Source organism: Balaenoptera physalus (assembly GCF_965194825.1).
Source record: "Balaenoptera physalus genome assembly, chromosome: 15".
Classification (NCBI taxonomy): domain Eukaryota; kingdom Metazoa; phylum Chordata; class Mammalia; order Artiodactyla; family Balaenopteridae; genus Balaenoptera; species Balaenoptera physalus.
Genome location: NC_138894.1, coordinates 31,072,984 through 31,089,356, shown reverse-complemented (window position 1 = coordinate 31,089,356; position 16,373 = coordinate 31,072,984). Strand labels below are relative to the sequence as shown.

At 39.1% G+C, this 16,373-nt stretch overlaps 1 protein-coding gene across 1 annotated transcript in view; it reads left to right on the top strand.

Moving 5' to 3' along the window:
- The window catches only part of POLE4 (DNA polymerase epsilon 4, accessory subunit), a 200,084-nt gene that overhangs the window by 13,476 nt on the left and 170,235 nt on the right, over positions 1–16,373 (top strand). Inside the window, exon 4 of the transcript XR_014254390.1 lies at positions 832–16,323. The gene's annotated coding sequence lies outside the window, so the exon portion shown is untranslated. The remainder of the gene's footprint in view (positions 1–831; positions 16,324–16,373) is intronic.

The following is a 16,373-nucleotide window of genomic DNA, read 5'->3' as shown; positions in this document are numbered from 1 at the left end:
ATAAATCTCCCTAGAAGGATGTGCAGATGCTCAATCTTGTAATGTTTTATAAGTAAATTTTTTTTAAGAATAATACTGATTTACAGAAAAGCTGTAAAGATAGTACAGAGTTCTTGTATACTCCTCACCTCGTTTCCCATTGTTAACATCTCACGTTGCCAGGTACATTTGTCAAACCTAAGAAACTGACGTTTATATCACTATTTACTAAACTCCAGACTTTTTGGATTTCTCCAGTTTTCCCATTAATATCCTTTTTCTGTTCTAAGATCCAACCCAGTACATTGCATTTACTTGTCATGTCTCCCAGTCTCCTCTGGTCTGTTTTCTCTTTTCATGACCATGATAGCCTTCAGTAGCACTGGGGAGGTATCCAGCAGACTGTCCCCGACATGGGTTTGTCTGCTTTTCTTATGATTAGTTAGTACCAGAACTTTGCATATAATTTCAGGGGTTACACAGGCCCCTGAGGCCCTTCCATGGGCCTCGTATTATTATTGCAGATTGCAATTTAAAAGGGAATGCAGGCCTTTTTTCAAGATAAACTTAGAGGTTGCAGCCCATTAATAGGACATGAAATCAATGTACTGTTGCCACTGTCATTTTAAAATAAAATATTAAAAGCAGTGGAGTGTTGAACTGAGTGAAAGGTAAGTATTTTTGTTTCATTTATATGTGTGTATACTACATCATTGTGGAAAATCTATGTGGTGGGCACAGTTTTGGCCCCCATGACCTTTGCCCCTGGTGTCATGCTTGTGAATATGTTACATGGCAAGAGGGAATGTTGCATATGTAATTAAGGTTACTAATCAGTAGACTTTAAAATAGATTATCCTGGATTATCTGGCCAGCCCCAAAGTAATCACATGGACTCTTAAAAGCAGAGCTTTCTCCTGGCTGAGGGTAGAAGTTATAGAGATGTGGCAGAAGAGGACATCAGAAAGATTCAAAGCATGAAAAGGACATGATCTATTGTTGCTTGCTTTGAAGATGGAGAGGGTCATGAGCCAAGGAATGTGGCAGCCTTTAGAAGATGAGAACAACTGCTGGCTGACAGCCAGCAAGGAAATGACCTCAGTCCCACAACTGCATTGAACTGAATTCTGCTGGTAACTTGCCTGGTCTTGGAAATGGGTTGTCCCTTAGAGCCTCCAGAAAAAGCCCAGGCCAGCTGACACCTTCACTTTGGCCTGGTGAGACCCTGAGCAGATAATATGGTCACACTGTGCCAGACTTCTAAGCTGCAGAACTGTAAGATAATAAATGAGTGTTGGTTTAAGCTGCCAACTTTATGGTAATGGTGTATTTCTTACTGGGGGTCAAGGTAAAACAGCACTGGAAAATGTTGCTGTAGTAGAAGGGATCATGGACGGGTCAGGAGACTTTGGTTCTCATCTCACTACTCCTACTACCTTAGATAAAACTGTGTTAATCACTTACCCTTCCTGAGTTTTCCCTCTTACCAGTTGAGTGGGTTATTCTAAAGTTTCTTCCATATGACATGTTTTTCTTTTATGAACTGCCCTTTTTTTTTCAGCAAAATTCACCCCTTTTAGTATATAGTTTTATGAGTTTTGATAAATGCATTTAATGACCATCTCAATCAAAGATTAGAAAAGTTACATCACCACAAAAATTCCCTCGTACTGCCTCTTTATAGTCCTCTCCCACCCAACCAGTGTGCCAGCTCCTGGCAACCACTGATCTATTTATTGCCCACATAGTTTGCCTTCATAAATGGAATCATACAGTTTGTAGACTTTTGAGCCTGGCTTCCTTAATAATGCATTTGAGATTCATTTATGTTGTGTGTATCGGTAGTTTGTTTCTTTTTATTTCTGTGTAGTATTCCATTGTATGGAATGTACATACCACATTTTGTTTATCCATTCCCCAATTGAGGGATATTTGCCAGTTTTTGGTGATTATGAATAAAGGTGCTGTAAATATTTGCATGTAGGTTTTTGTGTGAACATTAACTTTTCATGTCTCTTGGGTAAATACATAGGAGTGGGAATGCTGGATCTTGTAAACATATGTTTACTTTTTAAAGAATCTGCCCAACTGTTTTCCAAAGTACCAGTACCATTTTGCATTTATACCAGCAGTGTTTTAGAATTTCAGTTGTTCTGCATCCTTGCTAGCACGTGCATTGCTATAAACTTCCCTCTTAGAACTGCTTTTGCTGCATCTCATAGGTTTTGGATAGTCGTGTTTTTCTTTTCATTAGTCTCTAGGTATTTTTTTGATTTCCTCTTTGATTTCTTCAGTGATCCATTAGTTGTTTAATAGTATATTGTTTAGCCTCCCTTGTTTGTATTTTTTGCAGTTTTTTCTTGTAGTTGATTTCAATCTCATACGTTGTGGTCAGAAAAGATGCTTGATGTGATTTCAATTTTCTTAAATTTACCGAGGCTTGATTTATGGCCCAAGATATGATCTATCCTGGAGAATGTTCCATGTGCATTTGAAAAGAAAGTGTATTCTGCTGCTTTCGGATGGAATGTTCTATGGATATCAGTTAAGTTCATCTGGTCTAATGTGTCATTTAAGGCCTTTGTTTCCTTATTGATTTTCTCTCTGGGTGATCTGTCCATTGATGAAAGTAGGTTGTTATAGTCCCCCACAATTATTGTGTTACTGTCAATTTCCTCTTTTATAGCTGTTAGCATTTGCCTTATGTACTGAGGTGCTCCTATGTTGGGTGCATATATATTTATAATTGTTATATCTTCTTCTTGGATTGATCCCTTGATCATTATGTAGTGTCCTTCCTTGTCTCTTGTATCAGTCTTTATTTTAAAGTCTATTTTTTCTGATACAAGTATTGCTACTCTAGCTTTCTTTTGATTTCCATTTGCATGGAATATCTTTTTCCATCCTATCACTTTCATTCTATATGTGTGCCTAGATTTGAAGTGGGTCTCTGGTAGATAGCATATATACAGGTCTTGTTTTTGTATCCATTCAGCCAATCTGTGTCTTTTGGTTGGAGCATTTAATCCATTTACATTTAAGGTAATTACTGATATGTATATTCTTATTGCCGTTTTATTAATTGTTTTGGGTTTGTTTTTGTAGGTCTTTTTTCTTCCCTTCCTCTTTTGTTCTCTTTTCTTGTGGTTTGATGACCATGTTTAGTGTTGTGTTTGGGTTGCTTTTTCTTTTTTGTGTGGGTAGCTATTGTAGTATTTTGGTTTGCATTTCCCATGAGGTTTTGATAAAGCAGTCTATATATGTACAAGGTTGTTTAAGTTGCTAGTCTCTTAATTTCAAATGCAATTCCCATTTCTTACCTTTGTACTCTCCTCTCATCATGGTTGCTGGTTTTGATATCATATTTGTGTGTGGATGATTTCCTGCTTTTATTGTATGTTTGCCTTCACCAGTGGGCTTTCCCACTTGTGATTTTCTTATTTCTAGTTGTGGCCTCTCCCCCCAACCCCTTTACTTAGAGAAGTTCCTTTAGCATTTGTTGTAAAGCTGGTTTGGTGGTGCTAAATTCTCTTACCTTTTGCTTGTCTCTAAAGCTTTTGATTTCTCCTTCGAATCTGAATGAGAGCCTTGCTGGGTAGAGTATTCTTGGTTGTAGGTTTTTCCCTTTCATCACTTTGAATTTATCGTGTCACTCCCTTCTGGCCTGCAGAGTTTCTGCTGAAAAATCAGCTGATAACCTTCTGGGAATTCCCTTGTATGCTATTTGTTGCTTTTCCCTAGTGGCTTTTAATATTTTCTCTTTGTCTTTAATTTTTGTCAATTTGATTAATATTTGTCTTGGTGTGTTCCTCCTTGGGTTTACCCTGTACGAGGCTCTGTGCTTCCTGAACTTCGGTGACTGTTTCCTTTCCCACATTAGGGAAGTTTTCAGCTATTATCTCTTCAAATATTTTCTCAGGCCCTTTCTTTCCCTCTTCTTCTGGGACTCCTATAACGCAAATGTTTGTGCATTTGACCTTGTCAAAATGGCAGCCTCCAGGACAGCTCATGCCCATGAGTACTCCCCAGTACCTCTGCCATGAGTGTCCTTGTCCCCGCAGTGAACCACAGTTGCCCCCCACCTCCTCAGGTGACCCTCCAAGACGAGCAGGTAGGTCTGGCCCAGGCTCCTATGAAGTCACTGCTTTTCCCCCTGGGTCCTGGTGGGCACTAGACCTTGAGTATGCCCTCCAAGAGTGGCGTTTCTGTTTCCCCCAGTCCAGTGGAGTTCCTGTGATCAAGCCCCGCTGGCCCTCAAAGCCAAATGCTCTGGGGGCTCCTCCTCCCAGTGCCAGACCCCCAGACTGGGAAGGCTGACATGAGGCTCAGAACTCTCACGCCTATGGGAGAAACTGTGATATAATTATTTTCCACTTTGTGGGTCACCCACCTGGTGTGTGTGGGATTTGATTGTATCACGTATGTGTCCCTCATCCTACCCATCTTTCTCTCATGGAAATATACCTAGGGTGATTTTCTACCTAATGTTAATGGTTATTTCTAGGTGGTGGAAAATTTTTTTTAAAGCTTTCATCTCTGTTCTTCTCTGCATCGCATATTATGCGATGCATGTTGTTATGATGTGAGGAGGGACCAGAACTAGGAGGAGATTGATGTAAGGAGGGACCAGAACTAGGAGCTTTTTGATACTGGGTTGGAACTAACCATTAAAATCTCTGAGCTGGGCTTGAGATTGCTTGGCCCAGTATTGCCTAATGGTTTCCTAAGAGTGATAAAATATCCCAATTTTCTGGAAGCCAGATTACATTTTGTGTTATCTGTGTTGCACAAAAAAGTAATACTGTATAACTCCATTTATATAAAGCTCTAGAACAGGTCAAATTTACTATGGTGGAAAAAAATAAGAGCATTGTTGTCTCTGAGGGATGGAGGTGGGAATTGCCTGGGAAGAGGCTTGAGGGAATTTTCTATGTTCTATATCTCTGTAGGTGTGTGGATCATATGGAGGTTTGTGTTTGTCAACATTCAGCAAATGGTACATTTAAGATTATTGCAGTTCACTGTATGTAAATTTTACCTTAAAAAATTCCCATAGACAAATTTTGTATTCTAGTTGATGTGCATGCTGAAGTGTTTAGAGGCAGTATGTAATGGTATCTACAACTTACTTTGAAATGGATCAGAAATAAGATGGATTGATAGATGAAGAATTATGTGATAAAACAGATTATATATAACAATTAGATAATCTGGTGGTGAGTCAACTTTTCCTTTTAAAATTTTTCAAAATAAAATGTTGGGAAAATAAAGACCATTGCAATCCCATGAGAGACTAAGTGAAAATGAAAGAGATAGAAGGCATCCAAAAGTCCAGTCCACCAAACATTTTTTTTGTGCAGCACAGGTGCTGAGATGAATAGATCCATTCTGGTCCTGCAGGACATGGAAATGTGGAAGGAGAACCACTTGGGAGTAAATTTCTGTAATCCAAATGAATATTTTAGTGATGCATTAATAGAGACTCAAAAGTGATGAGTGTGAGAAAGGAAAGTTACATCCCAACCAGAAGAAATTAAGATAAACTACCTCCCTACCCAAGACAAGGACAGTCATCTCCCAGACCTTGAGGATTTCTACCCCGAAAACTCCCATTGCTTCCAGAAGAGGTGACTGATGCTGTGTCTTCAAACCCCACCGTGGAACAGCTATGATATAGATGTGTTGCTATCAACACATTCACAAGTGACTTGTTACTAACAATAGTTGACTTTAAAATAAATTTATTAGAGTCAGTTTAAGGCCCTTCCTAGTTAAAACCATTCTCATGTACACTGTAATGTATTCTCTCAATGGGAGCTTATGGGTACAGTTAGTGCTGGCATGGTAAGACTTGCACATAACCAAGGCTGTATCCTTCAGAGTGTCACAAGAGTGATGGGAATTCAGTTTGGAAATTACTGTTCTGAAGACTAGTTCCAAAACTTGACTATGTGTCAGATTCTTCTGCAGCATTTGTTAAAAATGCCAATTTCTGGACCATACCACCCCCCAGACCTAATGAATCAGAACCTCAAGGTTGGAGCTCCAAGAATCTCTCTTGCTCTCTCTCTTTTTTAAAAACAAATTCTCCAAGTAATTTTTTCCCTGGCACTGATCCACAGACTTCTGGTCTACAGGAAAATGTAAATCCTAAGGGCAGGGCATGGGTTCTTCATCATGTCTGTTGAACTGATTCATTATTAATAAAGCAGTCACTCTCATAGTAAGAAGTGGTCCTGAAATGCTAGCATAAAGCTGGCAGGTGGCCTAGGAATTTAGAGACTCCTACATTCCTGGGCCATAACCAGCAGAGGGAGACTGGATCCCCAAGCCTTTGGTGAAGGTGGCCACACTTAGACCACCCCTTGGTGGAGGTGATTTCTTCTGCCAAATCAGGTTAAGGCTGTGACAATTTTAGGAATTTCCTCTGTGTTTTCTGAGAAATGACAATTATATTTTTTCTATGGATTCTGGCCCGGAAGCCTCCCAAACTCTCTCCAAGCGGTATATCGAGTGCACTATCCAGAGTTTTTACTTCTGTTTCACTGTAGGCTATCTGAACCTCAAAAATGTATTATCCCTGCTGTTAAGATTTCATACAGTCCAGAGGAAACAAGTGTGAGGCTCTGCTCAGAATCCCATGATCAAAGCCCTTTGCTTATGATAATATGCTCTAGTGTATGAGCTATGGTGTGTTTTTCCCAAGAATTTGGAAATAAGGGGTAGGAAGATTGCCCTCTGAAAGTAGAACCTCAAAATCAAGCTGAGTTCAGAGGCTGAGTTGCTCTCAGATTCAGCTAGGCCTGATCAAATATATCTAGAAGAATGTGTCAATCAGTAGGGGGCACTGTTCAGTCGTGAAAGTGAGGAAGGAGTTCCAGAGATATGTTGGTGGGCCCCATCCTCCACTAGGTAGGGTAGCTTGAGCCAGTGCCTCTGAGTATTGTGGTCCCGTTGACCAGGCATGACAGCCTGTCCTATTCAGGTGCCTTCAACCACTGGAATTGTATATTGAGCTCCATTTGTTCTGAGCCCACATTCCCCAAGCAACAATTTGGTGCTGACCTGGCTTCACAGGTAGCTCTGCCCCAGGGAGAGAAGGCGCTGATCATGGGAATGTGTTCTATTTCCATTCACCGTGACAGTGATTTCTCTTTATGAATGAATAGGGCCATTTCCAGCTATGAGTTGTCTGTCCATGTTGCGTCATTACAGGGAAACAAGAGGATTGGCGGCCTTATTCATAGGGAGTATTTCACTCCTTGTAAGAGTTGTTCTGCATTGTAGATTACTGACTTGCCAAGCAAGGGATGTTTTGGAAAATTGCATACAGTCAGAATACACACATGTTAGAAGTAAACTTCCTATAGGAAATGATACAGGAGAGAATTGAGGTGTTTTGGTCACATTTGGGAGAATCTGCAGGCTGCATTATGCCCATATTTATAGAGCTCTATAAATATTTCAATGTATCAGATGGTAACAACATCCAACAGGTAGAGGAAGAGAGAGGAGATGCTGTAGAATGAGAAGAAGGTGATCTGCACAGGTCAAAATTGTGGGACATCATGGACCAGATCTAAAATAATCAAAACACAAATGTCCAGTCTTTAGGCAGTGGAAACCATGGGGCGGGTGAGAAAGACCCACCACTCACTGGCTGTTGTGCTGAACTACCTGGCAGTGACACCCCTAGTTTTCTGTATTAGGGTAAAAAGTAATTTGCTGTAACAAATATCCCCCAAAATACACTGGCTTAAATCAAGTAGAAGTTTATTTCTCCTCCATGTTACAATTCAACTGGTGTAGACTAGCAGGGCAGCTCTGTTCTATGGGGTCATTTGGAATCCAGGATCCTTCCATCTCATTGCTTTGTGGTTACCAACTGTATAGTACTGCCCAGTAGAACTTTCTGTGATGATGGAAATGTTCTACATCTGTGGTGTACAGTGATAGTCACCAGCCATATGTGGCTAGCCGTTGAAATGTGGCTGAGGAACTAAATTTTTAATTTTGCTTAATTTTAATTAATTTAAATTTAAATGGCCACAGGTGTCTAGTGGTTACTGTATTTGACAGAGTAACTCTAGATCAAAGCTGGGTGATCTCCAAGTCCAGTTCCAATTCACAGGAAGGGAAGGAGAGTGTTAGCAGGACAAGGGACTCATCTTTTAAGTTGGAGAGGACTAAGAAGTTGTATACGTTACTTCAGTTCAAATCTCATTTATCCATACTTAGTCAAGTAGCCACATCTAGTTGCAAGGACAGTGAGGAAATAGTTTCTGCCTAGGGGGCCATGTGCCCAGCCACAACTCTATTGTTATGGTCAAGTGATGGACAGATTTTGGTGGACATCTAGAAGTCTCAGCCACAGCATCTCATTTTTGTAACAACTCTTACGTGTGGGATTGTGGTTATATTAACATTTCTAAGCCTCGGTGATAATAACAATCACTACTCCATAAGGTTATTGTGAGGGTCACAATGAGATAATGCTAGTAAAGCCCTCAGTACCATGCTGGGAACAGTGTTGAATCAACACTGGGTACTGCTACTACAGCTTTTGTCAACTTCAGTGTCAGCCTTCAGTAATACTTACTGAGCATTGAAACCCTTTCTATTCTGAATGTGGCTTGTCTATGATAATAAAAGCTCTAAATAAGAAATGAGGGCTCTGCCAAACACACATAAGGGAAACAACATAAATGGAGACATGTCTGCACATCAGACATTGGGCTTGGTTAATGAGAGTTTGCTTCTGAGAAAAAGTTCATTTTGATGTGCTGACAACCCCAGGTTTCTTAGTCTGAGACATACTGAGATTATTAATGTCACTGTGAAGGACCTCTTTGGGGATGCTGGAGAGCTTTTACCCAAGACAGACAACATGTTCCTTTTGCTCCCCACTGCCAAATAGGGTCTAGTACAGTGAACAGAGAAAGACATGCTTTTAAAAAGATGTCTATGCCTGTCAGTTCACAGTGTTTTCTTGATGAGCTGATAATGAGCACATCTCTACCTTATTGAAGAAGGTAAATAGAGACTGACCATTCACCTGTTGAATGAAGCAACTTGGGTTGCTTCCATATCTTGGCAATTGTAAATAGTGTTGCTATGAACGTTGGGGTATATGTATGTTTTCTAATTATTGTTTTTGGGTTTTTTTCTGGATATATACCCAGAAGTGGAATTTCTGTGTCATATGATAGTTCTATTTTTAGGTTTCTGAGGAACCTCCATACCGTTTTCTATAGTGGCTGCACCAATGAACATTCCCGCCAACAGTGTACTGAGCCATAGAAAAAGAATGAAATTCTGCCATTTATAGAATATTATGCTTAGTGAAATAAGTCAGACAGAGAAAGACAAATACTGTATGATTTTACTTATATGTGGAATCTAAAAAATAATACAAATGAATGTATATGCAAAATAGAAACAGACTCACAGATATAGAAAACAAACTAGTGGTTACCAGAGGGGATAGGGAAGGGGGAGGGGCAAATTAGGGATATGGGATTAACATATACAAACCACTATGTATAAAATAGGTAAACAACAAGGGTATATTGTATAGCACAGGGAATTATAGCCATTATTTTGTAATAACTTTTAATGGAGTATATAATCTGTAAAAATACTGAATCACTATGCTGTATACCTGAAACTAATATAATATTTAAATCGACTATACTTCAAAAAAATAGAGACTGACCAGGGAGCAGCAGGGCAGTGAGAGTTGTAGAAGTCATCTGTCCTATCTCAGGAATGTCACACCAGATTGTCATGAAGCAAAGATCAATGTTTGGCTTCTAAAATTACACAAAGATAGTGAATTTACTGAAGACCCTCAATTTGTTTTAAAGAAATGTGTGATTTCTGAATAAACAACTGTGAAACTATATTTCAAAACAGTGGGTGATAGTATTTCTTATTTGCCTTTGGTGCTTTGAGATAGTAAAATACCAGGTGAATGCTGAATGAAAATCTTAGGGATAATTTCTGGATTATTCTCTTGTCATGCTAAAAGCAAGAAGCTAAATTGGTTTTCTCCTAATTTTCGTTCCTAATTACGAGTGACATGAATCACAGTGATTTCACAATGCAGTTTGTAAAAGTGAAAATGTCGATAAGTCAGAATATGTGTCCTAATAGAGAAAAATATCAGACATTACAGAAACGGAGAGAAAATTCCCAACAGAGCTCATTGTCATGGGAAACACTCAAGCTCCGAGCTTAAGAGATAGAGTGTGGCCTTAAAGCAGATGTTTGGGCACAAGATAAGAGGAAACCTTAAGCGAAGGTGGCAGTGGGAGGCAGGAAGGGGAGAGTGACAGTGCCAGCAGGTGCCAACAGATTAGTGTCTGTGGCAAGGACGGGTTGAGGTGTTAATTGTGGTATGTGCCAATGTTCGAGAACACAGCCTGGGCCCCGCAGGGCCTAGAATGGCTAAACAGACCTGCCCATGGATTTCACCAGGAGATTCTTCCACACTAAACTTGTAGAAAGGGCTTTTTTTTTTTCTGGGTTTGATTTTCATCGTATTATATAGCTAGTAGTTTAGGAATGATGGCGTATTTGGCCCTAGGGAAAAGTGTCTGTTAAAGTTGGCAATAAGAGCCAGGAGTTATAAGCTGGGGACAGATGGATGGATGGTCTTCCTTCAGTTGACACTAGGAAAACACTACCCAGTGTTCTAAAAGATGAGAAAACTTTGCAGTTGTAAGACAATGAGAGTAAGAATGCCATGCATCACAGCTGATATAGTCTGGAGGAGGAGATGCTGATTAACTGATCATGCTAAAGGGTGGGTCCATCAGCCTTTCTGCTTCAGGCCCTCTCTGAATACATATTTGCTTCTAGGATAAAGTCCAACCTGCTTAATAAGATCTTACAAGGTCTTTCTTTACAAGGTTTCTAATGGGACCTTGCCTGCCTCTCTATGCTTGTTTCTCCTCCCCACTCTCCTTGAACTCTAGCCACTCTGGATTTCCTTAGGGAGCCATGGTCTCTGGCTTTGCAGATGCTGTTCCCTCTGCCTGTTGTACTTTTCTGCTCATTCTCCTCTCCCCCATTTGCCTCCTGACTTCTACTCTTTTTTTAAGTCTAAGGCTTGAGAAAATTTCCAGGCCACCTGCTAGGTGAGGGTAGGTGCCCTCGCTCTGTGCTCCCACATGCCCTTTCTCTCCTCATCACAGGGCTTACCACACTCTTGAACCAGTGCTTGTTTCCCTGTCCCTGTCTCCCAGGAGACTGCCAGCTTCATGAGGCTGGGGACAGGGTCTGCCTGCTTCATGGTACCCCCAGCTGGCCTCTGGTGTAAAACAAGTAAAAGACTTGTTTGAGAAAAACTGTGTTAAAATATTTATATTTTTAAAAAGTAGTCCATGAATATATGATAACTTAAAAAATTAAAATAACGCAGAAGATAGATTAAAATGTAGAAGTTCCCTAGAGTCAAGGTCCTTCATTAAGCTCTCCGTCCCCATAGTAACCACTGTTAGCAGTTTGTTGTGTTAGCCTTCCGACATTTTGTATGCGTTTTTCAGATTTATATATGTATAATTTTTTTTAACATCTTTATTGGACTATAATTGCTTTACAATGGTGTGTTAGTTTCTGCAGTATAACAAAGTGAATCAGCTATACATAAACATATATCCCCATATCTCCTCCCTCTTGCATCTCCCTCCCATCCTCCCTATCCCACCCCTCTAGGTGGACACAAAGCACCGAGCTGATCTCCCCGTGCTATGTAGCTGCTTCCCGCTAGCTATCTATTTTACATTTGGTAGTGTATATATGTCCATGCCACTCTCTCACTTCGCCCCAGTTTACCCTTCCCCCTCTCTGTGTCCTCAAGTCCATTCTCTACGTCTATGTCTTTATACCTGTTCCTGCCCCTATGTTCTTCAGAACCAATTTTTTCTTTTTTTCTTTTTTCTTTTTAGATTCCATATACATGTGTTAGCAAACGGTATTTGTTTTTCTATTTCTGACTTACTTCGCTCTGTATGACAGTCTCTAGGTCGATCCACCTCACTACAAATAACTCAATTTCATTTCTTTTTATGGCTGAGTAATATTACATTGTGTATATGTGCCACATCTTCTTTATCCATTCATCTGTCGATGGACATTTAGGTTGCTTCCATGTCCTGGCTATTGTAGAGAGTGCTGCAATGACCATTGTGGTACATGACTTTTTGAATTATGGTTTTCTCAGGGTATGTGCCCAGCCCATTAGTGGGACTGCTGGGTCGTATTTTTAGTTTTTTAAGGAACCTCCATACTGTTCTCCAGAGTGGCTGGATCACTTTACATTCCCACCAACAGTGCGAGAGGGTTCCCTTTTCTCCACAACCTCTCCAGAACTTATTGTTTGTAGCTTTTTAAATGATGGCCATTCAGACTGGTGTGAGATAATATCTCATTGTAGTTTTGATTTGCATTTCTCTAATGATTACTGATGTTGAGCATTCTTTCATGTGTTTGTTAGCAGTCTGTATATCTTCTTTGGAGAAATGTCTATTTAGATCTTCTGCCCATTTTTGGATTGGATTGCTTGTTTCTTTGATAGTGAGCTGCATGAGCTGTTTGTATATTTTGGAGATTAATCCTTTGTTAGTTGCTTCGTTTACAAATATTTTCTCCCATTCTGAGGGTAGTCTTTTCATCCTGTTTATGGTTTCCTTTGCTGTGCAAAAACTTTTAAGTTTCATTAGGTCCCATTTATTTGTTTTTATTTCCATTTCTCTAGAAGGTGGGTCAAAAACAATCTTGCTGTGATTTATGTCATAGAGTGTTCTGCCTATGTTTTCCTTTAAGAGTTTTATAGTGTTTGGCCTTACATTTAGGTGTTTAATCCATTTTGAGTTTATTTTTATGTATGGTGATAGGGAGTGTTCTAATTACATTCTTTTACATGTAGCTGTCCAGTTTTCCCAGCACCACTTATTGAAGAGGCTGTCTTTTCTCCATTGTATATTCTTGCCCTCTTTATCAAAGATAAGGTGACCATAAGTGTGTGGGTTTATCTCTGGGCTTTTATCCTGTTCCATTGATCTATGTTTCTGTTTTTGTGCCAGTACCATACTGTCTTGATTACTGTAGCTTTGTAGTATAGTCTGAAGTCAGGGAGCCTGATTCCTCCAGCTCTGTTTTTCTTTCTCAAGATTGCTTTTGCTATTCGGTGTCTTTTGTGTTTCCATACAAATTGTGAAATTTTTTGTTCTAGTTCTGTGAAAAATGCCATTGGTAGTTTGTAAGGGATTGCATTGAATGTAGATTGCTTTGGGTAGTAGAGTCATTTTCACAATGTTGATTGTTCCAATCCAAGAACATGATATATCTTTTCATCTGTTTGTATCATCTTTAATTTCTTTCATCAGTGTCTTATATTTTTCTGCATACAGGTCTTTTGTCTCCTTAGGTAGGTTTATTGCTAGGTATTTTATTCTTTTGGTTGTAATGGTAAATGGGAGTGTTTCCTGAATTTCTCTTTCAGGTTTTTCATCATTAGTGTATAGGAATGCAAGAGATTCTGTGCATTAATTTTGTATCCTGCAACTTTACCAGATTCATTGGTTAGCTCTAGTAGTTTTCTGGTAGCATCGTTGGGATTCTCTATGTGTAATGTCATATCATCTGCAAACAGTGATAGTTTTACTTCTTCTTTTCTGATTTGGATTCCTTTTATTTCTTTTTCTTCTCTGATTGTTGTGGCTAAAACTTCCAAAACTCTGTTGAATAATATTGGTGAGAGTGGACAACCTTGTCTTGTTCCTCATCTTAGAGGAAATGGTTTCAGTTTTTCACCATTGAGAATGAGGTTGGCTGTGGGTTTGTCATATATGGCCTTTATTATGTTGAGGTAGGTTTCCTCTATGCCTACTTTCTGGAGGCTTTTTATCATAAATGGGAGTTGAATATTGTCAAAAGGTTGTTCTGCATCTATTGAGATGATCATATGGTTTTTCTACTTCAGTTTGTTAATATGGTTTATCACATTGATTGATTTGTGTATATTGAAGAATCCTTGCATTCCTGGGATAAACGCCACTTGATCATGGCGTATAATCCTTTTAATGTGCTGTTGGATTCTGTTTGCTAGTATTTTGTTAAGGATTTTTGCATCTATGTTCATCAATGATATTTGTTTGTAGTTTTCTTTTTTTCTGTGACATCTTTGTCTGCTTTTGTATCAGGGTGATCGTAGCCTCATAGAATGAGTTTGGGAGTGCTCCTCTCTCTGCTATATTTTGGAAGAGTTTGAGAAGGATAGGTGTTAGCTCTTCTCTAAATGTTTGATAGAATTCGCCTGTGAATCCATCTGGTCCTGGGCTTTTGTTTGTTGGAAGATTTTTAATCACAGCTTCAATTTCAGTGCTTGTGATTGGTCGGTTTATATTTTCTACTTTTTCCTGGTTCAGTCTTGGGAGGTTGTGCTTTTTGAAGAATATGTCCATTTCTTCCAGGTTGTCCATTTTATTGGCATATAGTTGCTAGTAGTAATCTCTCATGATCGTTTGTATTTCTGCAGTGTCATTGTTACTTCTCCTTTTTCATTTCTAATTCTATTGCTTTGAGTCTTCTCCCAATTTTTCTTGATGAGTTTGGCTAATGGTTTATCAATTTTGTTTATCTTCTCAAAGAACCAGCTTTTTGGGGGCTTCCCTGGTGGCGCAGTGGTTGAGAATCTGCCTGCCAATGCAGAAGACATGGGTTCGAGCCCTGGTCTGGGAAGATCCCACATGCCGCGGAGCAACTAGGCCTGTGAGCCACAACTACTGAGCCTGCGCGTCTGGAGCCCATGCTCTGCAACAAGAGAGGCTGCGATAGTGAGAGGCCTGCGCAGTGCGATGAAGAGTGGCCCCCGCTTGCTGCAACTAGAGAAAGCCCTCGCACAGAAACGAAGACCCAATGCAGCCAAAAATAAATAAATTAGTTAATAAAAAAAAAAGGATCCCTAACCTTTAAAAAAAAAAAAAAGAACCAGCTTTTAGTTTTATTGATCTTTACTATTGTTTCCTTCATTTCTTTTCATTTCTTTCTGATCTGATCCCTATGATTTCTTTCCTTCTGCTAACTTTGGGTTTTTTTTTGTTCTTCTTTCTCTAAATGCTTGAGGTGTATGGTTAGATTGTTTATTTGAGAAGTTTCTTGTTACTTGAGGTAGGATTGTATTGCTATAAACTGCCCTCTTAGAACTGCTTTTGCTGCATCCCATATGTTTTGTGTTGTCGTGTTTTTATTATCATTTGTTTCTACGTATCTTTTGATTTCCTCAGTGATCTCTTGGTTATTTAGTAGTGTATTGTTTAGCCTCCATGTATTTGTGTTTTTTACAGATTTTTTCCTGTAATTGATATCTAGTCTCATAGCATTGTGGTCAGAAAAGATACCTGATAAGATTTCAAATTTCTTAAATTTACCAAGGCTTGATTCGTGACCCAAGATATGAACTATCCTGGAGAATGTTCCATGAGCACTTGAGAAGAAAGTGTATTCTGTTGTTTTTGGATGGAATGTCCTATAAATATCAATTAAGTCATCTTGTTTAATGTATCATTTAAAGCTTGTGTTTCCTTATTTATTTTCAGTTTGGATGATCTGTCCATTGGTGAAAGTGGGGTGTTAAAGTCCCCTACTATGATTGTGTTACTGTCAATTTCCCCTTTTATGGCTGTTAGCATTTGCCTTATGTATTGAGGTGCTCCTATGTTGAGTGCATAAATATTTACAATTGTTATATCTTCTTCTTGGATTGATCCCTTGATCATTATGTAGTGTCCTTCTTTGTCTCTTGTAATAGTCTGTATTTTAAAGTCTGTTTGGTCTGATATGAGAATTACTACTCCAGGTTTCTTTTGATTTCCATTTGCATGGAATATCTTTTTCCATTCCCTCAGTTTCCATCTCTATGTGTCCCTAGGTCCAAAGTGGGTCTCTTGTAGACAGCATATATATGAATCTTGTTTTTGTATCCATTTAGGCAGTCTATGTCTTTCAGCTGGAACATTTAATCCATTTACATTTAAGGTAGTTATTGATGTGTATGTTCCTATTACCATTTTCTTAATTGTTTTGGGTTTGTTATTGTAGGTCATTTACTTCCCTGTGTTTCCTGCCTCGAGACGTTCCTTAAGGATTTATTGTAAAGCTAGTTTGGTGGTGTTGAATTCTCTTAGCTTTTGCTTGTCTGTAAAGGGTTTAATATCTCTGTTGAATCTGAATGAGATCCTTGTTGGATAGAGTAATCATGTTTGTAGCTTTTTCCCTTTCATCACTTTAAATATGTCCTGCCATTCCCTCCTGGCTTGCAGTGTTTCTGCTGAAAGATTAGTTGTTAATCTTATGGGGATTCCTTTGTATGTTATCTTTTGTTTTTCCCT